This window comes from Dendrobates tinctorius, unplaced genomic scaffold (assembly GCF_039654945.1).
Source record: "Dendrobates tinctorius isolate UK_male_01 unplaced genomic scaffold, ASM3965494v1 ptg000027l, whole genome shotgun sequence".
NCBI classification, from domain to species: Eukaryota; Metazoa; Chordata; class Amphibia; order Anura; family Dendrobatidae; genus Dendrobates; species Dendrobates tinctorius.
Genome location: NW_027361695.1, coordinates 3,075,572 through 3,103,349, shown reverse-complemented (window position 1 = coordinate 3,103,349; position 27,778 = coordinate 3,075,572). Strand labels below are relative to the sequence as shown.

Below are 27,778 nucleotides of genomic sequence, written 5' to 3'. Positions count from 1 at the left end.
AAACAATTTGGATACAGATCCAGATATTTGAACAGCAAAGTGCGATCTGCAGCCTGAGAGCTAACAGTAAGTCAGGAAACTTTTGAATGCACCAGTGGTAGATAAGTTTTGGATTTTTAGTAATTCGTTTTCGCGTGGATTCAGCAGAAAGCCATTTTTCAAAAGCATAAAGAACCATCAAAACTTTAAAATACATACCGTATATTTATATACGTATACTTTCTTTATCGCTCACCTCTCTAGCCCCTCTACTCTTCATCATCAAATCCTCATAACATCTTGTTTCCCGCTGCTTTTGCTGAAAGCGGTTCTGCACGTGGGTATGCAAGGTCAGGGTGCACATCGTGAGAACGGGGTGTCATGACCTTTCGCACTTGCGCAGAACCCTCCTGGGTCTCATCAGAGCAGGAAGTCCGGTCTCATTGTGAGATGTCTGGTGATTTTTTGTGCGAGCGGCAGGAATCAGAATATGTCCTGAAGACTGGACGGGTGACAGTGAGGAGCAGAGGGGCCGGAGAGGTGACAATGAGGAGCAGAGGGGCCACAGAGGTGATGGTGAAAAGTTGAGGGGCCTTACAGGTCACAGTGAGGAGCAGAGGAGCCGGAGAGGTGACAGTGATGATCACAGGGGCCAGAGAGGTGACGGTGAGGAGTGGAGGGGCCGGAAAGGTGACAGTGAGGAGCAGAGGGGCCGGAGAGGTGACAGTGAGGAGCAGAGGGGCCAGAGAGGTGACAGTGAGGAGCAGAGGGGCCACAGAGGTGATGGTGAAAAGTTGAGGGGCCTTACAGGTCACAGTGAGGAGCAGAGGAGCCGGAGAGGTGACAATGATGATCACGGGGGCCAGAGAGGTGATGGTGAAGAATGGAGGGGATGGACAGGTGACAGTGAAGAGCAGAGGGGCCGGAGAGATGAGTGGAGATTAAGTATAAGGATCTTTCTAGTCTCTAGTCTTGTGGTTTGCTGAACCGTCCTTTAAAAAAGGCTAAAAAATTGTCCCCTAATTGGGGCAGATTTCTAGCTGAGAGGCTGCTGCTGCAGAGTTGTGCTCAGAATACCAAACATTGCCGACTGGTGAAGCCACGTTTTTCTCATTCTTTTCTACGTCCCTTTAATAAACCTGGGGTCGGCATGTTTTGCATTTCCTCAGTCACCAGTGTCTGTCCTCTCCCCAACATGACTTTCTGAACTGGACGTATCTTGAAAAAACTTTGCTACCGATCCGTGCTTTCACCTTCACCGTTTTTAAGAGAGGGTCACACATTAAACTAATTTGCTTCACAATTGGAATTTTTGTGGATGACAGAACACCGGCCATGGAGGCCTTATTATGCCGCCGCAACTGTCAAATCCTAAATTGATCCTTCTGTCAGTAACACATGGAGCCTGAACTACTTGGTTTGCGCAAGAAAAACTTTAATAGGAAACAGCCAGCGGACATTAATCAAGAAAAGTTTAATGTCATGCAGCGCCTGTCTATTTTACAAGCATTGCTGTTGTATTTTGATACCCCGTGGCATGTTATAATGCAATCTATACAATATAAACAGCAAGCAAAGCATCTACTGCCCCGTACATGTCAGAGGGAATGCTGGGGGGAGAGCGGAATGAGAAACAGATTTTGGGAAGAGGCCTGTATCATAAAACTCAGTTATCATGAGTTCTGTAGTGTGACGACCTGTGCTGCCCCTGCCTTTATCAATGGGGGTCTCCTGCATCCTGCTGGTGCATCAGTCAGGGTTTTGGTGAGTTACCTTTCAATTGTGTTTTTTTGATTTTTTTATGTGCGTTGTTCAGATTTAGTGTTAGGGACTCACAAAATCTGGGGACCCTTGACGTTGGGTTGGGAGCTTATCTGCTTTTGCCAAAATAGTAACTAATACCACATATCTTTTTGCACTTTTTATCATTTTTGCAGGATGCAGTTAGACCTCTTCATGTTGGCTTGGTTTTCTCTGTGTGGTGCATATACATGGTGCCGAGCGGCCCGCCTGCTAATACTATGGGCGTCATTAATAGGCTGCTCAGACGCGTTGCACCACACTTATCAGTATGACTGATGTCTTCTGCAAGCCTTATTTGTGTGTATTTTTTCCACTAGGCAGCCAGCCCCTTTTGGGTTACTGGCTGTTCTCATCAGTGGATTGCACCTGTGCTGCCCCAGCCTTTATCAATGGGGATCTGCTGCATCCTGCTGGTGCATCAGTCAGGGTTTTGGTGAGTTACCTTTCAATTGTGTTTTTTTGATTTTTTATGAAGGTTGCAAGGCACCCTGGTAAGTCTTGCAGATGATTATGGTTAATCCAGCCCCCATTTCCCTCCAGTTCTCCATTTTTCCATCAGCCTGCATCCTGGAAGCATCTCATTCCTCTCCTCCCCTTGTGTCAGCATTGCTGGTATGTAAACATGCTTCCTGTATCTAATTCCTGCTCAGTTAGTTCTCCCCTGCTCAGCTAGTAGTGCAGACGTTGATTCTTAATGTATATATGAATCCCTGATTAACCTAGTACTGATTGTATATATATGCTTCTGTTTGTAGTTTCACCGCGCCAATATGCCACCACGTTCAGTAAAGCACAGATTCAAACTACAGTCTCCTTATTGGACCCCCGGTATAGCGGTTTAGCTGCCTGTATAAGTTACATGAATTCCGGTTCATTTAGTGAGGACAGAACAGTGAAACAGCGGCTCTCCAGCTAGTAGGAATACCGAGAGAAGCGCCTTCCACCTTGCAGAACCGCACTGAAACAGCAGCTCTCCAGCTAGTGGGAACTCAGAGATTGAAGAGTGTTCCATCCTGCAGAGGCCAGTTACACAGCACCGTCCAGCTAGTGCAATTCAGGGAAAAGACAGCCCTTCATCCATTTAGTGGGAACAGAACACAAATACCTGTTAGACTCACCAGATGAGTCCAAGCCCGAGGTCTGAGTGGGCACATTGGCTATGGGCGTCAGTGCAACAGGTAGATGGGGCACATACAGACAGTTGAGGGACAGGAGACTGCAGGCAGGTAGGTGGAGTGCAGGAAACCGCAGGCAGTTTTGAAGCGCCAGGAGACGGCAGGTGGAGTTCAGGAGAACGCAGGTAAGCAGATGTCCAGGATACCACAGGAAAGTAGGCGGGTGATTTCAAGAAGACCACAGGCAAGGAAACGGGAGACATCCAGGAGATGGCAAGTAAGCAAGCAGGAAACGTCCAGGAGACCACAAGCGGGAGAAGTCCAGGAGACTGCAGGTAGGCAAGCGGTAGACATCCAGGAGACTGCAGGCAAGCAGCTGAGCAGGTCAAGGTGTGTAAAGCAACCCAGAGTCTAGCAACACTGAACTCTTCATACCTACACACAGGTGTGTTTCTTGATGAGCCTTATGTAGGCCCTGGTGGATGCTCACATGGGATCACGCCGGGCCATATGCAAAGCCCGACAATACCCCTTAAGGTTTGGGCCTTAAGGGGGATTCCCATCATTTAATGAGAAATTTTCAGCAGTAAAAAGTGCCTAGTCTTTGCTCTTATTTTATTCCCCCTACTCCTCTGAGTATCCAGTTTTTTACTTTTTTTTTTAAATCTACCATATGGTTCTAGAGATATGATCCTTTATATTTAGTACTAATTATTAAGCTCTTTATAAATAGGGCATGACTCACAGGATCCTCTGGGGCGTGTCTTTGGGCTGCTCTGCATAATTACCCTATGAGCCATACCCCTTTGTAAACACCATAAAATTACCACTAAATAAGAAGTCCCACATCTCTGGAACCATATGGCGAATATAGAAAAAAACAAACAAACAGAATACGTACTAAAGGGAGCAGAGAGAATAAAAAAAGAGCATGTACACTACTGACCTAGTGACAGATCCTCCTTAAAGTAATGTAGCTTTGATATACCATCACCGTATGATTGGTCGGAGTCCCTTTCATGTTTCTTTCAGCATAGAGGTGCTTTAGGCCACTGGACTTTGAGGTGAACTTCAACACAACTCTGTTCAAGCCCACAACAGTGGGGGTATAGAGGTCAGACCCTCAAGATCAAAAAGTGATGCCATATCCTAGCTATATACTATCACTTTATATACTGCAAATACTAATGCAATTATTATCATGCCCACCTTTATGTTTTATAGGAAGTTGGGTGGGTCTTTTTTATCTACAGGAAGTGCCTTTCCACTAATGGTGTGGGTCATTGTTCAAACTGGTTTCTTGTGTTCGTTACCCTTGGTATACTGAGGTGAGCTTTCAGTTCAGGGCGTTGGACAATGACAAGAGCAATGCATGATAGAAGAATGAGGAAGAAAGCTTCAGTTCCTATAGTGCTGGTAGAATGCTTATAAAGATGAACCACCCACTTAAGAAGACGAGTTACCAAACATGAGAATGGGGACCGTTCCTGGACATATTAGACTGTGCACCAAAGGCAGTTTTACCTTGAGATGCGGGTTGAGGGTGGCCCAACCATAAATATAAGGTTTATATGGGTTTTTAGCCTTTGGATGTAAATGAGAATGGCCTCTTTCACTGACATCTTGAAGACATCTTGAATATGGAGAGGAATAAAAACACAAAGCTCATTATAAAGTTGCAGAACCTTTTACTATATACAGTCATTAATCTTTATTTACTTAGAACTGGAAGACTTCATTAGGAATGTGGCGCTAGTCTGACATCATTACCTATTAATATGTAATTCGTATGTATATCTAGTAACACAAAGATAAAAGAAAATATATACAATATCTATACGGTGTAAATATTTGATGCAATGTCCAAAACAGTTGGGTTACATTGATGTATCGGCTCCTTCTGATCTCCTGCAAGCAAGAGATTTCCATAAATAAATATGGGATTCTCCATACTGTGCCGCCACTGACTGCTCCTGGATATACAATGTATTCTCTCTATCAAAATATACAGAATCCTGCAGACTGCGATACTCCATGCAATGTATAAAGTATCCCAGGACTGAAGCAATAGGGCAGGATTACAAGATCCGATGAAGATCCTCGACCATCATTGATACAAAGAGATGAATTTGCAGAACACTAAGAAACTGGAGCAGCCATAAACCACCAATAGGGTTAAAACAACCAATTATTGAAAAAGTTAATAAAAACAGTTACCATTAACAACAAAATAGGGAGGAAAAAGAGTAGGGAGCAACATGTAGATCCTCATAAGTGTTGTGACGACTCCTGGAGTGGACCCTCTGGGTCGTGGCACCAACCCGCCCAGGGCAAGCTGACCTAGTGAGGACCACCCCCTATACAGGGAGTGTCAGGGGCAAACCCCAGGGGGTTAGGTACCACGACTGCTGGCACCAGGCGGCCGGCTCACAGGAGACACGAGTGAGTGTGTCTGCAGGAACGTGCAAAGCGAGATGCGTGCAAAGGAGCACGCCAGAATACAGAGCTAGACAGCAGGTGTGCCAGGAGGCACAACAGAGTACTGGAACGGGATCAGAGCTCTGTGGCACAACAGAGTACAAGGCAGAGTGTAGGTTCAGAGCGTGTGCCAAGAGGCACAGCAGAGTACAAGGCAGAGTGCAGGTTCAGAGGATGTGCCAAGAGGCACAATAGAGTACAAGGCAGAGTACAGGTTCAGAGCGTGTGCCAAGAGGCACAATAGAGTACAAGGCAGAGGACCCGAATACAGCGCACAGCCAGGCAGGGACACGGCAGACCAAGCCAGGAAGTACAACAATAATCAGGCACCTCCCATAGGAAGAGGTAGCCTAATATAGCACCTGAGTCCTGGAACTTCCGGGTCAATTCCGCCAGTATCATAGAGAGGACAAGACCAAAGACAGAGCTGGTCAGAGCGCGTGTGCACACTGGAACATAGCGCAACTACGGAGCTAGGAGCGAGAGGTGCGCGTGCGCACCCGACGGGACCCTCGGAGCGGCCACGGCACCGGAGGTGGTGACGACGAACCCGAGGTCCCACCCCCAGGTGGGAGCGGCGCGACAGTACCCCCCCTTTACGCCCCCTCTTTCTAAGGCTGGAAAGAAACTTAGACAAAATCAGAGGAGCATGGATATTCTCTCTGGGTTCCCATGACCTTTCTTCAGGACCAAAACCCTTCCAATCAATTAAGAAAAGAGCTCTCCCTCTTACCCTCTTCATGGCCAGAATGTCGTTTACCTCAAACTCGTCCCCCATGCCAACAGGCTGGGGAGTGTGGCCAGTAGAAGGATGGAACCGGTTCAGTACCACAGGTTTGAGGAGTGACACATGGAAGGAATTGGGAATACGGAGCGAAGGGGGTAATTTCAGTTTGTACGCAACATCATTAATGCACCTGATGACCTCAAAAGGACCAATGTAACGGGAACCCAGTTTGTAAGATGGTACCTTAAGGTGAATGTATCTGGATGAAAGCCACACCTTGTCACCCAGGAAGATATGGGGGAACGTCCAGGCGCCTCTTGTCAGCGTGTTGCTTCATCCTGTCACGGGCTTTCTCGAGAGCGGTATTGGTCTCCTGCCATACCCTGGAGAACTCCACGGATAGAGAGTCGGCCGCAGGTACCCCCGAGACAGGAAGTACCGGAAGAGGCACACTGGGATGCTGTCCGAAAACGATGAAGAAGGGAGACTTGGTGGATGATTCGCTGGAGTGGTTATTGTAGGCAAATTCGGCCCAAGGAAGTGGACCGACCCAGTCATTTTGATGAGCATTAGTAAAGTGCCAGAGATAGGATGTAAGGATCTGGTTTGTGCGTTCCACTTGCCCATTGGTTTGGGGGTGATAGGCGGAAGAGAAGTCCAATGTCACCTTCATGAGTCCACAAAGAGCTCTCCAAAACCGGGACGTGAATTGAACCCCTCTGTCAGATATGATGTGCAGCGGAAAACCGTGGATTCTGAAGACGTGGGAAATGAAGATCTTCGCCAATTCAGGAGTCGAGGGTAGGTCGGGAAGAGGAACGAAATGAGCCATCTTCGAGAGTCTGTCTACAACCACCAGAACCACCGTGCAACCGGAGGAGCGAGGCAAATCGGTAATAAAATCCATGGCTATGTGCTGCCATGGAACCGAAGGTACAGGAAGCGGAAGCAGAAGACCGGAGGGTGGCTGTCTGGGTACTTTGTGGCCTCTTGTCCTTCCTGCGCTCAGAACAAAGTCTTTGATATCCTGGGAAAGGGATAGCCACCAATAGTAATGGGAAATCAAGGAAAGAGTCTTCTTGACACCAACGTGGCCGGCAATCTTGGACGAATGTCCCCAGTTCAACACTCGTTTCCGGTTGTTCTCAGCCACAAAGGTTCTTCCCGGAGGTAGCGTGGTCAACCTGATAGGAGCCACGGTAATCACCTTAGATGAGTCGATGAAATGGGAAGGCTCTTCCTCAGCCTCAGTCGATTGGAAAGACCTAGACAACGCATCCGCTTTAACGTTTTTATTGTCGGGCCGAAAATGAAGTTCAAAGTCAAAGCGGGCGAAGAACAGGGACCACCTAGCTTGCCGGGGGTTGAGTCTCTGAGTGGACTGGATGTACGCCAGGTTCTTATGGTCCGAATAGATCTTGAACAGATGTATGGCGCCTTCCAGTAAGTATCTCCATTCTTCCAAAGCCAATTTAATGGCCAACAGCTCTTTGTCGCCGATGGAGTAGTGGGTACTTATTCTTGACTGTGATATCGTTCAGCCCTCGATAGTCTATGCAGGGATGGAGGGAGCCGTCCTTCTTTTTGTCAAAGAAGAATCCCGCTCCTGTGGGTGAAGAGGACTTGCGGATGAAACCCCTAGCTAGATTCTCTTGGATATAATCTGACATAGCTTGGGTTTCTGCAGGCGAAAGCGGGTAAATTCTGCCCCTGGGTGGGATAGCGCCAGGAACTGTTATACTGTTAGAGTGTTAGAGTGTTAGCGACTCCTGGAGTGGACCCTCTGGGTCGCGGCACCAACCCTCCCAGGGCGAGCTAGCCTAGTGAGGACCACCCCCTATACAGGGAGTGTCAGGAGCAAGCCCCAGGGGATACGATACCACGACTGCTGGCACCAGGCGGCCGGCTCACAGGAGATACGAGACTGTGTGACTGGAGGGTGCAGGATACTAGGGAACACAGGAGAGTACACGGGAGTGCGCTGAGTACAGGGTAGTGCTAGACGGGTACACGTGGGCACATAAGGCGTGTAGCAAGTAACAGAACACAGGAATAGAGTGAATGCCAGGAGGCACGGCGGAGCAAGAAACAAGGGACAGGATACGAGAGGATGTGCCAGGAGGCACAACTGAGCATGAAGCAACAAGGGTTCAGAGCAAGTGCTAGGAGCACCACAGAATAGCAGACAGAGCAGAGGACCTGAGAACAGCGCACAGCCAGGCTGGGACACAGCTGACCCAGCCAGGAAGCACAGCAATAATCAGGCACCTCCCCTAGGGGGAGGTCGTCTGATATAGCACATGACTACTACTGGTTCCGGGTCAGGACCTGGCCCGAAAGCACATGACCACTAGTGGTTCCGGGTCAGGTCCTCCAATACCATAGAGAGGACCGAGCCCTATACAGCACTGACAGGAACGCGCAAGCGCAAACGTGACATGGAGGAGGAGACCCGGGGACGAGAGTTGCGCGTGCGCACCCGACGGGGACCCCTGAGGGACCGCAGTACCGGAGGGAGTGACGTCGGGGCCGAAGCCCCGCCTCCTGGTGAGCGCGGCATAACAGTACCCCCTCCTTTAAGCCCCCTCTCTCTAGAACTGGAAAATAGCACCTTGACACTAGGAGCGGGATCCAGACACTTCCTAACTGCATGAGGACCAATGAGATCCAGAGTCTCAATACGAGAAAATTCGGTCTCCTGCCATACCCTGGAGAACTCCACGGACAGAGAGTCGGAGGCAGGTATCCCCGAGACAGGTCGAACCGGCAGAGGCACACAGACATGCTTGGAGGCCAAAGTGGTGGTGCAGTCATTGGAAGTCAATTCATCCTTAGGAGGCGAGCTGTCGGAGGATGGTTGCTTGGGAAGTCTCTTCTTGGCACACGATGGGCAAGCAGCCACGAAGTCTTTGACGTCCTGAGCAATAGACGGCCACCAGTAATCGTGGGATAAACGGGAGAGTGTCCTCTTGGCACCAACATGACCGGCAGCCGGAGAAGAATGTCCCCAGGATAACACACCTTTACGGTTACCTTTAGACACAAAGGTCTCCCCTGGACGCTGGGGCGTCAACTTGACGGAAGCCACGGTAATTACCTTGGGACGGTCACTTGACGGAGATGGGGACTGACTCTCAGCCCCCCTGTTGATAATGTCACAAGTCACAGACCGGTTGCTTGAAGGATGTGGAGACTGACTCTCAGCCTCCTTCTCGACAATGTCACAAGTCACAGACGGGATGCTTGACGGATGTGGAGACTGACTCTCAGCCTCCTTCTCGACAATGTCACAAGTCACAGACGGGATGCTTGACGGATGTGGAGACTGACTCTCAGCCTCCTTCTCGACAATGTCACAAGTCACAGACGGGATGCTTGACGGATGTGGAGACTGACTCTCAGCCTCCTTCTCGACAATGTCACAAGTCACAGACGGGATGGTGGACGGCGGACCTATAACCGTCGAAGACGAGCAAGCAGAGTTCTTCGGATGAATGAACAACAGGCAACTCTTTTGACAGGACGGTCCCCAACGGAGTATATCACCAGATTGCCAGTCCAGGGTCGGCCCATGAATACGTAACCAAGGAAGGCCAAGAAGAAGGGTATGAGGCGAAGTCGGCAATACGTAGAAGGAGATCCGCTCCCGATGACATGTGCCAATCTGCAACTCAACTTCCACAGTGACCTGGTTAACGGTGTCCTGCAAGGGCTTATCGTCGACCGGAACTACTGACCTAGGAGACTCCAGGGATCTGACAGGGATGCGAAACTTCTTAACTGCCTCGAGACTAATAAAGTTACCCATTGCGCCAGAGTCCGCAATAGCTTTCACAGCAAAAGTCTCGAAACCAAAATTCAGGGAGACAGGCACGGTCAGGGGCAGAGAGGAATCACATACACTTGAGGAGACCTCACTTAACAGTCCCAGGCGGAGAGACTACCCCGGTCTCTTGGGACATGAGCGTAGAAAGTGGGAGGCATCCCCACAATAGAAACAGAGCCCTTGTGCCTGCCTTTTCACATGACGCCGTTGAGCTATCTGGAGGCGATCCACCTGCATAGGCTCAGGTACCGGATCTGCCGCAGATAACTCGGGTAACGGATGAGAAAAACTGCGAGTGGACGAAGAGAGGCGAGAGGACCCTCTCTCTCTGGCTGACTCGCGGGTGCGCTCCTGGAAGCGCAAATCAATGCGTGTCGCGAGAGAGATAAGATCCTCCAAATTGGTAGGGGTATCTCGGCCTGCCAGTTCGTCTTTGATCCGACCGGACAGACCACGCCAAAAGGCCCCTACGAGGGCATCATTATTCCAACCTAGCTCAGAGGACAAAGTGCGAAAACATATCGCGTATTGTCCAACCGATAGAGAACCTTGACGAAGATTAAAGAGGGACTCGGTGGTGGAAGCAAGGCGACCCGGCTCGTCGAACACCTTACGGAAAGTGTCCAAAAAGATGGAAAGCTGAGCGACGAGCGGGTCATCACGCTCCCAAAGGGGATTCACCCACGCAAGCGCCTTACCCTCTAAGTGAGAAACAATAAATGCTATTTTAGCACGATCGGTGGGGTAATGCTGCGGCAAAAACTCAAAATGCAAACGACACTGGTTCAGGAATCCGCGACACAACACAGGGTCACCACTATACCGGGGTGGCTTACATAGGCGCGGAAGCGAGTGTGGAAGCATGGCCTGGGCAGATTGTATGGAAACGAGCCGATTATCTACCGACGCTATATAGTTGAGAATCTGAGCCTGGGAGTCACGTTGCTGCGCAAGTTCCTGCTGGAGACTAGCCAACTGGGCAGCATTCCCAGGCTCAGAGGACTGAGAGGCAGATAAACCGGACTCCATGGACTTGAGAAATGCCATAATCCAAATCTGGTTTTCCCGGAGGAACGTCAGCTCCTTTTGGACGGAAGCCGCAGTACCAGCGGGGTCCATGGCCTGATTATACTGTTATACTGTTAGAGTGTTAGAGTGTTAGCGACTCCTGGAGTGGACCCTCTGGGTCGCGGCACCAACCCTCCCAGGGCGAGCTAGCCTAGTGAGGACCACCCCCTATACAGGGAGTGTCAGGAGCAAGCCCCAGGGGATACGATACCACGACTGCTGGCACCAGGCGGCCGGCTCACAGGAGATACGAGACTGTGTGACTGGAGGGTGCAGGATACTAGGGAACACAGGAGAGTACACGGGAGTGCACTGAGTACAGGGTAGTGCTAGACGGGTACACGTGGGCACATAAGGCGTGTAGCAAGTAACAGAACACAGGAATAGAGTGAATGCCAGGAGGCACGGCGGAGCAAGAAACAAGGGACAGGATACGAGAGGATGTGCCAGGAGGCACAACTGAGCATGAAGCAACAAGGGTTCAGAGCAAGTGCTAGGAGCACCACAGAATAGCAGACAGAGCAGAGGACCTGAGAACAGCGCACAGCCAGGCTGGGACACAGCTGACCCAGCCAGGAAGCACAGCAATAATCAGGCACCTCCCCTAGGGGGAGGTCGTCTGATATAGCACATGACTACTACTGGTTCCGGGTCAGGACCTGGCCCGAAAGCACATGACCACTAGTGGTTCCGGGTCAGGTCCTCCAATACCATAGAGAGGACCGAGCCCTATACAGCACTGACAGGAACGCGCAAGCGCAAACGTGACATGGAGGAGGAGACCCGGGGACGAGAGTTGCGCGTGCGCACCCGACGGGGACCCCTGAGGGACCGCAGTACCGGAGGGAGTGACGTCGGGGCCGAAGCCCCGCCTCCTGGTGAGCGCGGCATAACAGGAACGAGGTCAATCGGGCAGTCATATGGACTATGAGGAGGCAGAATCTCAGCCTCCTTTTTGTCGAAGACATCCGTGAAAGACCAATAAGCCGACGGCAGACCTGCAGGTGCCGAGGACGGACAGGTAAAGTTCATGGGATGGACGGACGACAAGCACTTCTCCTGACAAGATGGCCCCCAGCAGAGTATGTCACCCGACCGCCAGTCCAGGGTTGGCTCATGAGTCCGTAACCAAGGGAGACCAAGAAGCAGTCCATGGGACATAGTCGACAGGACATGAAAGGAAATCTTCTCCCAGTGCAGAGCTCCAATCTGCATCTCAATCTCCTCGGTGATATGGGTAACGGTCTCCAGCAAGAGTTTACCATTGACCGAAGCAATTACCCGAGGAGTCTCCAGGGATGTGACAGGAATCCGGTATTTTTCAACCGCCTCGAGCCTAATAAAGTTCCCTGCCTCTCCTGAGTCTAAGAACGCCTCTTCAGAATAGCGCTTAGAGTCCACATGCAACAGAACAGACACGATCAAGGGGGGAGAGGAGTCATGTATACCCAGGGAGGCCTCTCCTACCAATCCTAGGCAGAGAAGTTTCCCGGCTTCTTAGGACAGGAGCGAGGGAGATGAGAAGGCCTTCTCTCTCTGGTTGATTCACGGGCACGCTCTTGGAACCGCAGGTCTATGCGTGTCGCCAGAGAGATCAGATCCTCTAAAAAGGTGGGGGTATCCCGACCTGCCAGTTCATCTTTGATCCGACCGGACAGACCACGCCAAAAGACCCCTACGAGGGCCTCGCTGTTCCAACCGAGTTCGGAGGACAAGGTACAAAACCGGAAGGCATACTGTCCCACCGATAGGGTTCCCTGATGGAGGTTAAAGAGGGACTCGGTGGTGGAAGCCAGACGGCCCAGTTCATCGAACACCTTGCGGAAGGTGTCCAAAAAGGTGGAAAACTGAGAGACGAGTGGATCATTACGCTCCCAGAGGGGATTCACCCATGCTAACGCCTCCCCCTCTAAGTGGGAAACAATAAAGGCTATCTTAGCGCGCTCGGTTGGATAGTGCTGTGGCAAAAGCTCAAAATGTAACTGGCATTGGTTCAAAAATCCACGACAAAACTTAGGATCACCACTATAACGGGACTCCATGGATTTCAAAAAGGACATAATCCTAGTTTGATTAGAGGACTGAATGGTCAACAAACGGGACTCCTTTGATTTCATAAGAGGACACGATCCTAGTCTGACTCTCCCGGAGGGACACCAGTTCCTTTTGGACAGGCGCCGCGGTACCAGCGGAGTCCATAACCTGATTCTACTGTGACGACTCCTGGAGTGGACCCTCTGGGTCGTGGCACCAACCCGCCCAGGGCGAACTGACCTAGTGAGGACCACCCCCTATACAGGGAGTGTCAGGGGCAAGCCCCAGGGGGCTAGGTACTACGACTGCTGGCACCAGGCAGCCGGCTCACAGGAGACACGAGTGTGTCTAGAGGAACATGCAAAGCGGGATGCGTGCAAAGGAGCACGCCAGAATACAGAGCTAGACAGCATGTGTGCCAGGAGGGACACCAGAGTACTGGAACGGAGAACAGGATAGAGTGAGTGCCAGGAGGCACAACGGAGTACAAGGCGGAGTGCAGTATCAGAGCGTGTGCCAGGAGGCACAACAGAGTACAAGGCAGAGTGCAGGTTCAGAGCGCTTGCCAAGAGGCACAGCAGAGTACAAGGCAGAGTGCAGGTTCAGAGCATGTGCCAAGTGGCACAATAGAGTACAAGGCAGAGTACAGGTTCAGAGCGTGTGCCAAGAGGCACAATAGAGTACAAGGCAGAGTGCGGGTTCAGAGCGTGTGCCAAGAGGCACAATAGAGTACAAGGCAGAGTGTAGGTTCAGAGCGTGTGCCAAGAGGCACAATAGAGTAGAAGGCAGAGGACCCGAATACAGCGCACAGTCAGGCAAGGACACGGCAGACCAAGCCAGGAAGTACAACAATAATCAGGCACCACCCATAGGAAGAGGTAGCCTGATATAGCACCTGAGTCCTAGAACTTCCGGGTCAAGTCCTCCAGTATCATAGAGAGCACAAGACCAAAGACAGAGCTGGTCAGAGCGCGCGTGCACACTGGAACATAGTACAACCACAGAGCTAGGAGCGAGAGGTGCGCATGCGCACCTGACGGGACCCTCGGAGTGGCCGCGGCACCGGAGGTGGTGACGACAAACCCGAGGTCCCGCCTCCAGGTGGGAGCGGCGTGACAGGCGGCGTGACAAGTGTACTCAAGGTGCATAGTGCATATACAAAAAATCTCTGGGCACCCTCCATAATGACAAAGCACAATGGCTGTAAGCAAGGGGGTGAAGCAGAGAGGGGAGATTGTAGATAGTATTAATTACCCATAATAGTGGAGGATCAAATTGGCCCACCAGCACAGCCCCGACGCGCGTTTCAAGTGTAGCTTTTTCAAGGGGAAAATTTTATAGTTATTTAGGAATATTTATTATATATTTAAAAAGCATTCCAGCCATTTGTCAGCTGTCTTCAGAAGCAGCAATGAATCTCTGGTGATCAGGATCCTGCCACCATGTCTTAGATTCCATCACAGTGCCACCAGTGGAAAAATGAGATATTACCGTGTTCCCATTGGATTCTACAATGTACGATGGATATGCTTGGTTCTCCAAAGTGGAACATTTGCTCTAGGCTCTGCATGGGTGTCTTGAATTTGGAACCAACTTTTAAAAAATTTTGACTCCCTAAAAGGGATTTTGCATTAATAGTATTTTATGTATCCATTAATGTAACATTTCTACCATCAATAGGATTTAAACTCACAACTGAAGTGCTAGCGATGAGCAGAATGTGATGCAGAAACCAAAAGAATAATTTTAGGTTAGCTTCAACAAGACCAGTTAAGTCATTTGACTCTTTTTTCCAAATGTGGTCCCCAAGCAGGCACTGGCCCAAGTCTATGACATCCCACAACCTGATGAGTAGGTATAGCACATTGACAAAGGCAACAACCTGGAAAATCCTTTTAAAAGAAATCTCCTTTTTTTAAGTAGTGTGAAAGGATTAACTAACAATTTCCTAAAAAAAAAATCTCTTGAAATGATTCTAACGCAGAGGGAAGAAAATTTCCAGTTTTATGCTATTGCCTTACAGATGACATCACAAAATACAGGAATAATCTGCGACAGCCTGTATTCTGTCAATTGATGTCCTGGCAACTCACAAAAAAGTAAAATCTCTGCGCTTGGATCCTCCGAATGGGAACCAGGCTGACCATTGAGAGACCTGGTGCATGGGTAGTAGGGTCCTTACTCTGGCTGTGGTGTGTGGAGGTGCAGAAAGATTTTATAAAGTCTTGAGTTCTAAGTTTGCACTTTTAAGGTTGCCAAGTACTTTGGTCTAATAAGTTGTAGGGTGTGATGAAGTCTTGGAAGCACAGATCTAGGATCTGAAAAGTCTTGGATGTTGGACTGGATATCGGATTGGTCATGGGTTATGAAGTCTGATGAATCTTGGGTGGAGAAGAATGGAGTCTAAGGAGTCTTGGGTGCTGAGATCTGATGAGTATTAGGTGCTGGGCTGAAGTCTCATTGGTTTGGGGCTCTGAAGTTTATTGTGCTCTGAGCGCTGAAATATTGAGACTGGTTAGTTTTGGTGGTCAAGTCTGGAGTCTGAAGAGTCTTGGATGCTGAGATCTGTTGGGTATGGGGTGCTGGACTGGTGTCTCTTAGATAATAGGCTCTGAAGTGTAAGCGTTTTGAGAACTTAAGTATGAAGATTGAGGAGCCTTGAGTTTGTAAGTCTAGGATGTGATGAAGTGAACATGTATTCCCAAAAAATTTAATTTTATTCAATTGAAGTTAAAGAACACCTATGCCCGTGAATGAATAATCAAAAAAGACAAAAATGTTTTTAAAAAAGCCCTGTTAAAGGCTACAATACGAGCGACAATGAGACAATGACAATGAAAATACACAATGAGCGACGGGGCGACTTTGATGATAAGTAACCACTGGGTGGTGTTCTATTTTTTCATTTATTTGTTTATTATGGAACAATGTAACATCATGATTATTTTTATACACCATCAGTGGTCTCTTTATTTGTATTAATAGAGGCGATTATCTATTGCTAATATATTGCTTGGACGCTATGTCCTTTTTTGCATGTTTATCTTATCAAGCATGCTGGTAGCAATTTATGGTTATTTTGGCTCATTGTGTATCAATAGGCAAATTTTATTGTTGTTCTGTGAGGGCTAGCAGTAGTAGCCCTAATTTTGGGTTACCTTTACTATAATTATATTTGTGGGCCTATTGCCCGGGTGACTCTTGCATTGCATTCTGTGTATATTAAGGTTTTTTCCCTTCCTTCATATCTTTTCTATCTGGCATTGTTTTCCCACCTGTGAAACTAGGGTGAGGTAGGGGAGACAGGGTGAGACGACGTTGAGTGGGGGCGCCAAACAACCGTATCTATTAGGGTGCCAACCTCCACGGCAAGGAAGGGTACAGATAGTTTATTGTAGCCTTTAACAGGGCTTTTTTAAAAACATTTTTGACTTTTTTGATTATTCATTCACGGGCATAGGTGTTCTTTAACTTCAATTGAATAAAATTAAATTTTATGGGAATACATGTTCACTTTAATATTATGGTATATTCCTTTTTTATAATGATTTTGTGGTACCTAGGATGTGATGAAGTCTTGGGTGCTGGAAGCTTGATACGTGTTGGTAGCATAGGTCGCATGATAAACTTTAGGTGCTGAAATCTGGAGAAATAAGGTGATGAGATCTGGGGTCTGATGTGTCTTGGGAGCTGGAGTCTGAGGTTTCGTGAGTCTTGGGTGCTTGACTGAGGTCTGATGAGTAGGGATGAGCGGACTGGTGAAAGATTGAGTTCTGGTACCATACCCAAACTTTTTAGAAAGTTTGGTTTAGGTACCAGAACAATACCCAAACTTCCACTAGAACCCAATCCCCATTAAAAAATAATGGATACCTGAACTGCTAAAAACGGAAAAAAATCTCCCTCTCTCTGTCCTTACGCCGAACTCTTCTGCACAAAGTCTGTGTTCGGCGTTCAGGCCCGAACAGTGACTGTCCGGTATGAATGCGAAACATTTCTGTTCGGGTTCGCCCATCTCTAATGATGAGTCCTGAGTGCTGAAGGTTGAAATCTGATGAGTCTTGGGTGCTGGAATCTGGATTATTAAGAGTCTTAGGTGCTGAGATCTAAGGCCTGATGAGTTTCGGGAGCTGGAGTCTACGGTCTCATGAGTTTTGGGTGCTTGGCGGGGTCTGATAGCTCATGAGCTCTGAAATATGATGATTCATAAGTGATAAAAAATTAAGTCTGATAAGACTAAGGTGCTGAAGTTATAAGTCATAACAATTCATGTCACATGTGCATTCATCATGAACTAAAGTCGATTAGGGGTGATGAGGCCTATGATTGAAAATGAAATTACCACTTAATTACCATGTCATTTATATAAAGTTGTCAATTATGGTTACAGCAGTATCCTCCGCACCCTTCATGAATATACTTAGCACTGGCAGAATATAGACTGCCATCCATGGTACCGGTGTTCAGCCAATAGTCTATGCAAGACAAGGGCGGTTGGGATTTTATTATTAGAACATACATTGTTGCACGGGGGTCATTTCCAATAACTTTTTATTAGAGCATTGTTATTTATTGCTGGTGGAGCCTCACACTAATGAAATCTGTCAACAGAATTCGCCGACATAGAGCAGAGATATCCTCTGTGTGCCTGTATGTAGGACGTGGGCCCTTAGATCTAGGAGAGACATCATTGTAAATGTGATTTAGCTCTGTCTCCGCTACTGTCTGATCTTATCTTCACATATTCAGAGCTGGAATTTGGCCATGGAAAATACATTGAGACTGAAAAAGTGAAGCAAATACTCCACAAACTGCCATGGAGACAGTAGATGAAGTGGAGCGACCGATCAGTGGGGACTCACAAATCATCGCTATTCATCCTTCCTACATAATAGTATATGGAACAGAAGCCCACATTACTTTACAACTCCTCTCCAACCATGCAAGTTGCAAAAAATCTTGAAAAACCTACACCTGCAGTCATCTGATGCATCAATATACACATCACATTCACATGGCTGCCTCGCCCTGTAGTCATGATACAATATATTTCTAGAGCCTGGTCTTCTGTCATTGCACAATGGGGCCACATGCCATGACGGCACCGAGAAGGGAACCTGTTATGGCTCACCTTGTGAGGTGGATTCGCTAAGGGGTAGGTCTGAAGGACCAGAGGCGTTGGTGTAGCGAGTGGAGTTGATTAAGACAGACGACACATGGAACAGCAGAGCTGGATGTGCAGGTCAGCACCTAGAACAATATGGAACATTGGAGCTGAATAAACTGCAGGGTGATTGGAACAGAAGAGCTGAATATGCTGGTCGGCACATGGAGTAATGGAGTTAGATATGTTGAATGGCACCTGAAACTGTGTGGAACAGTGGAGATGTATGTGCTGGATAGCACATGGAAAAATGGAGTTAGATATGCTGGACGGCACATGGAATACGTGCAACAGTCGAGTGTGTGGACAGGTAAATTGGAACAATAGAGATGAGAATGAATACAGGCACCTTGGAACAGCAGAGCCAAATGTGTAGGCATGGCAGGCACCTTGGAACATCAGATCTGAGTTTGTGGACAGGAGAACTGAGTATGCTGACAGGCACATTGGTGCTTGGAACAACAGAGCCGTGTATGTAGACAGACACCATGGAACAGCAGAGGTGAGTTTGCAGATAGGCACAATGGAATAGCGGAACAAAGTATGAGGACAGGCACCTTGAAAAACACAACAACTGAGTATGCAGACAGGCACATTGAAACAGAGCTGAATATGCGAACGGGAACCTGGAAACAGCAGAGCCGAGTATGCAAAAAGGAACTTTGGAACAGCAGATCCAAGTATGTAGACAGGCACATTTGAACAGCAGAGCTAAGTTTGTGCACAAGGCACCTTAGCGCAGCAGGACCGAGCATGCAGATAGGCACCTTGAAAAAGCAGAGGTGAGTGGTGAGTGTGTGATATTGGAGAGAGGAGATTTACAGGAGACACACATAGGGAGATATGTAGCCCAGCAATTAAGCAGAGCTGGGGTTTGATATGGAATGCAGAGTGCAGGAATAAGGTAGCCAAAGTACCTGAGTAGTCAGAGGACATGCTGCCTCCTGAGCCGGCCTGAAAGGTTACCAAGTGATGTACTGCCAAGTTACCGTAGTGACCCAATGTGCACTACAGCAGAGGGAGCAGCAATCAGGGATGGGGGACGCAGAGCTGGAGCCGGGATAGGTGAGTGACCCTAATATGAGGAATTTTTAGGATATTAGGATTTTTTCACCCCTATTTTTTGCAAGTTTGCAGGTTTTTGTGGCCATACCATTTTGTGTACCCAGTAGCTATGCAGCCCTATGCATCTCCATGGTTACAGACTACAAACAGACTCTCTGTAGTCACAGTTCCATCTGCATATATGTTGTTAGGTGAGTAAAAGAGAGATGGGAACCAGACTACACAGTGTTAGCTTGTAGTCTGTAACCATGGAGATGTACAAGTCTGCATTTGAGCTGCATGAACAAAATGGGTGGGGAATGTTAATCAAGAAAGTTTACTTAATTTGGTGATTTCACCTTTCCCTGCTAATAAATGGGAAATTAGTCTTGTTTTGTAATAATAGGAGATTGAAGGATTTACAGTGTTTCGGCATAACTATAACGAGAGTGACAACCCTGGGGAACATAATGGCAGCCGCAATGGTTGACACTTGTATTTTGTAAAAATGGATACAAATAGGAAGCAGGTTAACAGATTTTTAACAACTAGAACAAGTGTAGGACACAATTCTGTATGAGCTGGAGTAAGAGCCCCGATCATGTTTCCGCCGTATTAACCCTTTCCTCATGAGCTCATTCAGCGCTCATCACTCCATGTATTCACATTAGTCACTTCTGCCCGGCACTCGGGGGGTTACAAGCAGCGATCAGACTTGGCAGCAATCAGTCAATCTCTCTTTTTGGCCACTGGATGAATGAATATAAAAATGAGTCCATGGCTAAAAACAACTTTATCCTTAAAAGACCGTCTATCTTTGGCAGGATTCATTCTCCCAACTCTGCGCTGTTAAAATACCGAATCTGTTGGAGGTGTAGGGATATAATGTGTATAAAAATATATAAATGGCGTCTTGTATCATAAAACAGGTTTATTATTACTGCAAAGCAAAATTCTTTGTTTTATGCCTTTAACCAGTTCTGGAAATGTCAAAACTCTTGGTCCCCATCCATCCCCCATTCACTATGCTAAAAACAGAACGCCCTATAACAGTGGTGGCGAACCTATGGCACGCATGCCAGAGGGGCACGCAGAGCCCTCCCGGTGGGCACGCGCGCCATCTCCTCAAAACTAGCGCCACCACCACTGCCGTCAGCTCGCTCGTTATCTCCCTCGTCACCACTAGCGCCAACGCCACTCTCCTCTGCTCCTAAGTCTCCCATCAGTCTGCGCATGTGCCGAGGACGGGGATCTTGCGTGGGCTGAGGACGAGGATGGCGCGCGGGCTGTGGAGAGAGGCGGCGGCACTATTGCTGAGATGGATCGTATGCCCACAGGTAGGACTGATACATGAAGAGACCAGATCAGCGTTGGAATGGGCAGAGGTGAGTAGTTTTTTTTATGGTGCCATTATACTGTATGCAGCATCATGTGGGGCCATTATACTGTATGCAGCATCACATGGGGCCATTATACTGTATGCAGCATCACGTGGGGCCATTACACTGTATGCAGCATCACATGGGGCCATTATACTGTATGCAGCATTACATGGGGCCATTGTACTGTATGCAGCATCACATGGGGCCAATACACTGTATGCAGCATCACATGGGGCCATTATACTGTATGCAGCATCACATGGGGGCCATTATACTGTATGCAGCATCACATGGGGCCTTTATACTGTATGCAGCATCATATGGGGCCATTATACTGTATGCAGCATCACATGGGGCCATTATACTGTATGCAGCATCACATGGGGCCATTATACTGTATGCAGCATCACATGGGGCCATTATACTGTATGCAGCATCACGTGGGGCCATTACACTGTATGCAGCATCACATGGGGCCATTATACTGTATGCAGCATTACATGGGGCCATTGTACTGTATGCAGCATCACATGGGGCCAATACACTGTATGCAGCATCACATGGGGCCATTATACTGTATGCAGCATCACATGGGGGCCATTATACTGTATGCAGCATCACATGGGGCCTTTATACTGTATGCAGCATCATATGGGGCCATTATACTGTATGCAGCATCACGTGGGGCCATTACACTGTATGCAGCATCACATGGGGCCATTATACTGTATGCAGCATCATGTGGGGCCATTATACTGTATGCAGCATTACATGGGGCCATTATACTGTATGCAGCATCACATGGGGCCTTTATACTGTATGCAGCATCATATGGGGCCATTATACTGTATGCAGCATCACATGGGGGCCATTATACTGTATGCAGCATCACATGGGGCCATTGTACTGTATGCAGCATCACGTGGGGCCATTACACTGTATGCAGCATCACATGGGGCCATTATACTGTATGCAGCATTACATGGGGCCATTGTACTGTATGCAGCATCACATGGGGCCAATACACTGTATGCAGCATCACATGGGGCCATTATACTGTATGCAGCATTACATGGGGCCATTATACTGTATGCAGCATCACATGGGGCCTTTATACTGTATGCAGCATCATATGGGGCCATTATACTGTATGCAGCATCACATGGGGGCCATTATACTGTATGCAGCATCACATGGGGCCATTGTACTGTATGCAGCATCACATGGGGCCATTATACTGTATGCAGCATCACATGGGGCCATTGTACTGTATGCAGCATCACATGGGGCCAATACACTGTATGCAGCATCACATGGGGCCAATACACTGTATGCAGCATCATATGGGGCCATTATACTGTATGCAGCATCACATGGGGCCAATACACTGTATGCAGCATCATATGGGGCCATTATACTGTATGCAGCATCACATGGGGGCCATTATACTGTATGCAGCATCACATGGGGCCATTGTACTGTATGCAGCATCACATGGGGCCAATACACTGTATGCAGCATCACATGGGGCCATTACACTATATGCAGCATCACATAGGGACATTACATTGTATGCAGCATCACATGGGGCTACTACACTGTATGCAGCATCAGAAGAGGCCATTATACTTTATGCAGCATCACATGGGGCCATTATACTGTATGCAGCATCATGTGGGGCCATTACATTGTATGCAGCATCACATGGGGCCATTATACTGTATGCAGCATCATGTGGGGCCATAATACTGTATGCAGCATCATGTGGGGCCATCACATTGTATGCAGCATCACATGGGGCCATTATACTGTATGCAGCATCATGTGGGGCCATTATACTGTATGTAGCATCACATGGGGCCATTATACTGTATGCAGCATCACATGCCATTATACAGTATGGAGCACTATGTTGGGCCATTATACAGAATGGAGCATCATTTGGGACCATAATACTGTATCAATCACTATGTGGGGCCATTATACTGTATGAAGAGCGGTGTGGGGATGACCTTTGGAGAATCACACTGTGATGGGGGTCATCATTCTTTGTCATTCTATAGTATAGAGACACTATAGGGCGCTAATGTAGGAGTTATTTTTTAAATCCAAAACCTCAGTATTCTGGTTAAATTGCCGTGTTGGCACTTTGCGATAAATAAGTGGGTTTTAGATTGCAGTTTGGGCACTCAGTCTCTAAAAGGTTTGCCATCACTGCCCTATAACATGCATATCCCCTATACATGTACTGCAACAGTCATACAACCTACATATACTCTAATCATGACCAGCCGGCATACACGCAATGCATACATGCTATAATTTGCATACAGACATTTATATCAGCATATATACATTCAATACATGCAGTAAACAGCATATGCAGTGTGGAAAGCAAGTATTTGATACACTGCAGATTTTTCAAGTTTTCTCACCTACAAAGAAAGGACAAGTCTGTACTTTTTATCGTAGGTATACTTCAACTGTGGGAGACAGTATCTAAAAATAAAAAACAAAAAAATCACATTGCATGATTTTTACATAATTAATTTGCATTGTATTGCATGAAATAAGTATTTGATATAATAGAAAAACAGAACTTAATATTTGGTCCAGAAACCTTTGTTTGCAATCACAGAGATCAGACGTTTCCTCTAGTTCTTGACCAGGTTTGCACACACTGCAGCAGGGACTTTGGCCCCCTGCTCCATACAGATCTTCTCCAGATCTTTCATGTTTTGGGGCTGTCGCTTGACAACACTGATACTTCACACTAGACCTTGGAAATCAAGGTCCCAGAGTTTGGAGGAAGAGTGGAGAGGCCACAATCCAAGCTGCTGGAGGTCTAGTGTGAAGTTTTCACAATCAGTGATGGTTTGGGGAGCCATGTCATCTGCTGGTGTAGGTCCACTCTTGTTTTATCAAGACCAAAGTCAGCGCAGCCGTCTACCAGGACATTTTAGAGCTCTTCATGCTTCCCTCTGCCGACAAGATTTTTGGAGATGGGAATGTCATTCTCCAGCAGGACTTGGCCCCTGTCCACACTGACAAAAGTACCAATACCTGGTGTACAAACAACAGTATCACTGGGCTTGATTGGCAGCAAACTCGCCTGACCTTAACCTCATAGAGAATCTATGGAGTATTGTCAAGAGGAAGATGAGAGACACCAGACCCAACAATGCAGACAAGCTGAAGGCTGCTATCAAAGCACCCTGGGATTCCATAACCCCTCAGCAGTGCCACAGGCTGATCACCTCCATGCCACGCCGCATTGATGCAGTAATTGATGCAAAAGGAGCCCCGACCAAGTATTGAGTGCATTTACTGAACATACATTTCAGGAGGACAACATTTTGCATTTTAAAATCATTTTTTCAAGCTGGTGTTATAAAGTATTCTAATTTACTGAGATAATGACTTTTGGGTTTCATTGGCTGTAAGCCATAATCATCAACATTAACAGAAATAAACACGTGAAATAGATCACTCTGTTTGTAATGACTCTATAGAATAGAGGAGTTTCACTTTCTGTATTGAAGAACTTAAATTAACTTTTGATGATATTCTAATTTTGGGAGATGCAGCTGTATATACACTCCATACATACACTAATCAGCATATATACACTCCATACATACACTAATCAGCATATATACACTCCGTACATGCACTAAACATTATTTATACACTCCGTACATGCACTAAACGTTATTTATACACTCCGTACATGCACTAATCAGCATATATACACTCCGTATAGGCACTAAATATTATATCTACACTCCGTACATGCACTATACATTATTTATACACTCTCTGCATGCACTAATCAGCATATATACACTCCGTACATGCACTAATCAGCATATATACACTCCGTACATGCACTAATCAGCATATATACACTCCGTACATGCACTAATCAGCATATATACACTCCGTACATGCACTAATCAGCATATATACACTCCGTACATGCACTAATCAGCATATATACACTCTCTGCATGCACTAATCAGCATATATACACTCCGTACATGCACTAATCAGCATATATACACTGCATGTTCTAATACCTGCACTAAAATATGTAAGATTTAGACTTCAGAAAATGTTATTTCAAAAATCTTTTCTTCAATAATATTCAAAAAATTTCTTAAAATTTCCCCTTCACATCTTAATATGAGTAAATGATGAAAACTTTTTTTCTTGAAATGTAAAAAGCGCATATTCAGCTAAATCACTAATACGACAAAAAGAAAGCCTTATTGTTCCAGCAGACAAAGACCGCCTATCAAATTTCATAACTCCTCATTCTCAAGACAAAAGTCCTCGTCTGGGGCAGCCCGGTCCCTTTGAACCTTACATACCATCATGTATGTGAAAGAAAGAAATACAGTCCTGAGTCCATCTGATAAATATCGGTCTGAAATAGATTTATTCCCTGACATTTCTGCTATTTCATTATGGCATTGGGAAAGAAAAATGTCACATGCCCCTTGTAGTGAGAGGTTATACTGTGCCCTAATATTGTGTTACAAGTCAAATTCCATCAAGGCCAGTGGGGGGTTTAAGCATGAGTAAACCAGTTCATACATATTCCCAGTTAAATGTGCTTTGGGTGAAGCTGGTCGTAATAAGCATAATGGCCTCCTTTACAGCTGCCACGGGGCTTGTTACCAGGGTTGGCCGTAATGGGGTGCATGGCCTGTGCGGCCACACAGGGCTCATTAACCTCTGAAAAGAAGGGGCATTAGAGCTGAATAAGCCAGAAACCTACAGTGCCACTTAAAGGGGATCTGTCACTTGCCTTAAATATGTATTTGTTTTCCTGCCGCTGTTCTCCTGAATCCGGCCATGTTTTTATTTTGTTCCTGCTCCTCTCTGTTCCTGAGATATGGCCCCTTCTCCTCTGTACATAAATGTAGAATTTTTAGCCACCTGGGAGTGTTCCTCAAGAAGGCGCCCATAGAGAACCGCTGAGGACCACACCCACTTGTTAAAAAAATACTAGCTTTACAGACAGGGAAGAGATGGCCATATCTCAGCAAAGGAGAGGCGCAGAACCAAAAGAAAAGCAACGCCGGATTCAGGAGAACAGTGGCATTTACACCAGATTTTAAAAAAATTAGATTCTTCATAAGTGACGGGTCATCTTAAAATCTGTGCTTGAGTAAGGATCAAGCATTATTCAAGTCATATTGGTGGATCCTCTTTAAATGAGTGGCCTTGATCTGGCCAACCCAGCTATCATGTGTCCCCTACTGATTGGTATCAAATATTGGGAAGGTTAGCAAAAAGTAGGGGACAGATGGAAGTGAATGTTTAGTAGATCCAAAGAAAGAAGCAAAGCACCGGCACCGTTATATCGCCAATTACCGTATATACTCGAATATAAGTCGAGTTTTTCAGCCCCCTTTTTGGGCTGAAAAAGACCCCCCTCGACTTATATTCGGGTCACGGTTCAAACTTACCTGGTCCCCGTCGTCTCCGCGGTCCCCGGTATGTGTCTGCGGTCCCCTGCAGCCTGTCAGTGTCCCGGCGGCGGCGTTACAAGTCGCTGCGCGCTGCTCTCTCCCACCTTCCGTCTTCTGGCAGTGACGTACAGGGGGCGCGATGACGTGGATAGCACGCGCCCTCTGCCTGAGTCACTGAAGAGCCGGCAACGCTGTCAGTACGGCATATAGTGTTTTTTTTTTGTATTTTTTTTAATTCCAGCAGGGGAAGCAGCAACATGATAGGATTACCGGTAATCCTATCACTTGGCCAATAAATTATCATGCATTGGGGCCACTATTACGGTACTCACTGTGCAGCATTTATGGGGGCATATGTTGTGCAGCATTATGGTATTTGGGCCACCATTATTCACTGTGCAGCATTACTTTTATTCTTATCTATTTTTATTTTTGAAATTTACCAGTATCTTCGGCAATTCCCACCCTAGGCTTATACTCGAGTCAATAAGTTTTCCCAGGTTTTTGAGGCAAAATTAGGGGGGGTCGGCTTATACTCGAGTATATACGGTAATTCCTCGCAATAAAACACACTAAACGCTTTTATGCCCTGAGAACGGGTGCTCTATCCCTGAGACAGTCAATTTCAGAATCCAAGCAAAGAAAAATAAGGATGGCACTCACCGTTCATAAAATCCACCTTTATTGCATGTATAAAATCTTCGGCTTGGGAGCAATGTGCACGGTAAGAGGACGACAGCCATTTCGCGCGGCTGCGCTTCCACGGGTCCTACTGCGAATAAAGGTGGATTTTATGAACGGTGAGTGCCATCCTTATTTTTCTTTACTTGGATTCTGGAATATAGTAGACGCTGGTCTCGACAATGGGGACGTGAAGTTGGCCACTGTTAGTGGAGAGGTGGTTAGAATTCCCTATCATTTGTATATGAATTCCAATCACTTCCCCACTAACAGCAGCAGTCTGATGGAAGCTGTCCTCGAGATAGTTGCAGTCCCATTGACAGCCTGTGGATAGCCCATAAAAGTAAAAGATGAGAATACCCCTTTAAACAAGACCTGTCACCAGGTCAAAAGTGGTCACTTTTTTGTCCTCGTTTGATTTCCGCTGTTCCCGTGAGTATTCCATTTTTTGTCTTTTTTAAATCTTCCATACAGTTCCAGATATATGAGGCTTTTTATTTAGTGCTAATTTTTATAAGGGGGGTGAGCTCTAAAGGTTAAAAATGCAGAGCAGCTAAAGATCCGCCCCTGAGGATCCAGTGAGCCACGATCCATTGTTAACGACCATAAAAATAAGGTACTAAATGGTCAATATCTCTGGAAACATATAGCGGATACTTAAGGGAGCAGCTGGAGTAAAAGAAAAGAAAAAAAAATAGCCATTTTTGACCTGGTGACGGGTCTTCTTTAAGGGGAATTTGCCAAAGCAAAGGGCTCATTAGATTTAGGAGTCTGAAAGATTCCTTAATTATGTCTAACAGAGTTTCCTGACACAAAATCTACAGTGTTTTTTTGTTTTACTGATACAGATTTCACCATGTATTTTTTCCACAAGGTAACATATCCTCAGTGTCCATTTAGCCAGGTTTCTTTTAAGAAAAAGGTGTTTGTTGTTTTTTTTTTTCTTTTTGCCCAGAAATACTGAAGCCAGAGGTTGCATAAAAATATAAAAACACGT

The 27,778-nt window shown here is 46.9% G+C and overlaps 1 long non-coding RNA gene across 1 annotated transcript in view; it reads right to left on the bottom strand.

Annotated features, from left to right (window-relative positions):
* Positions 1-23,124, bottom strand: part of LOC141084711 (uncharacterized) — a 48,034-nt gene extending 24,910 nt beyond the window's left edge. The window contains exon 1 of the long non-coding RNA XR_012231090.1: positions 23,056-23,124. This is a non-coding gene — a long non-coding RNA (uncharacterized lncRNA). The remainder of the gene's footprint in view (positions 1-23,055) is intronic.
* Positions 23,125-27,778: the final 4,654 nt, after the last annotated feature.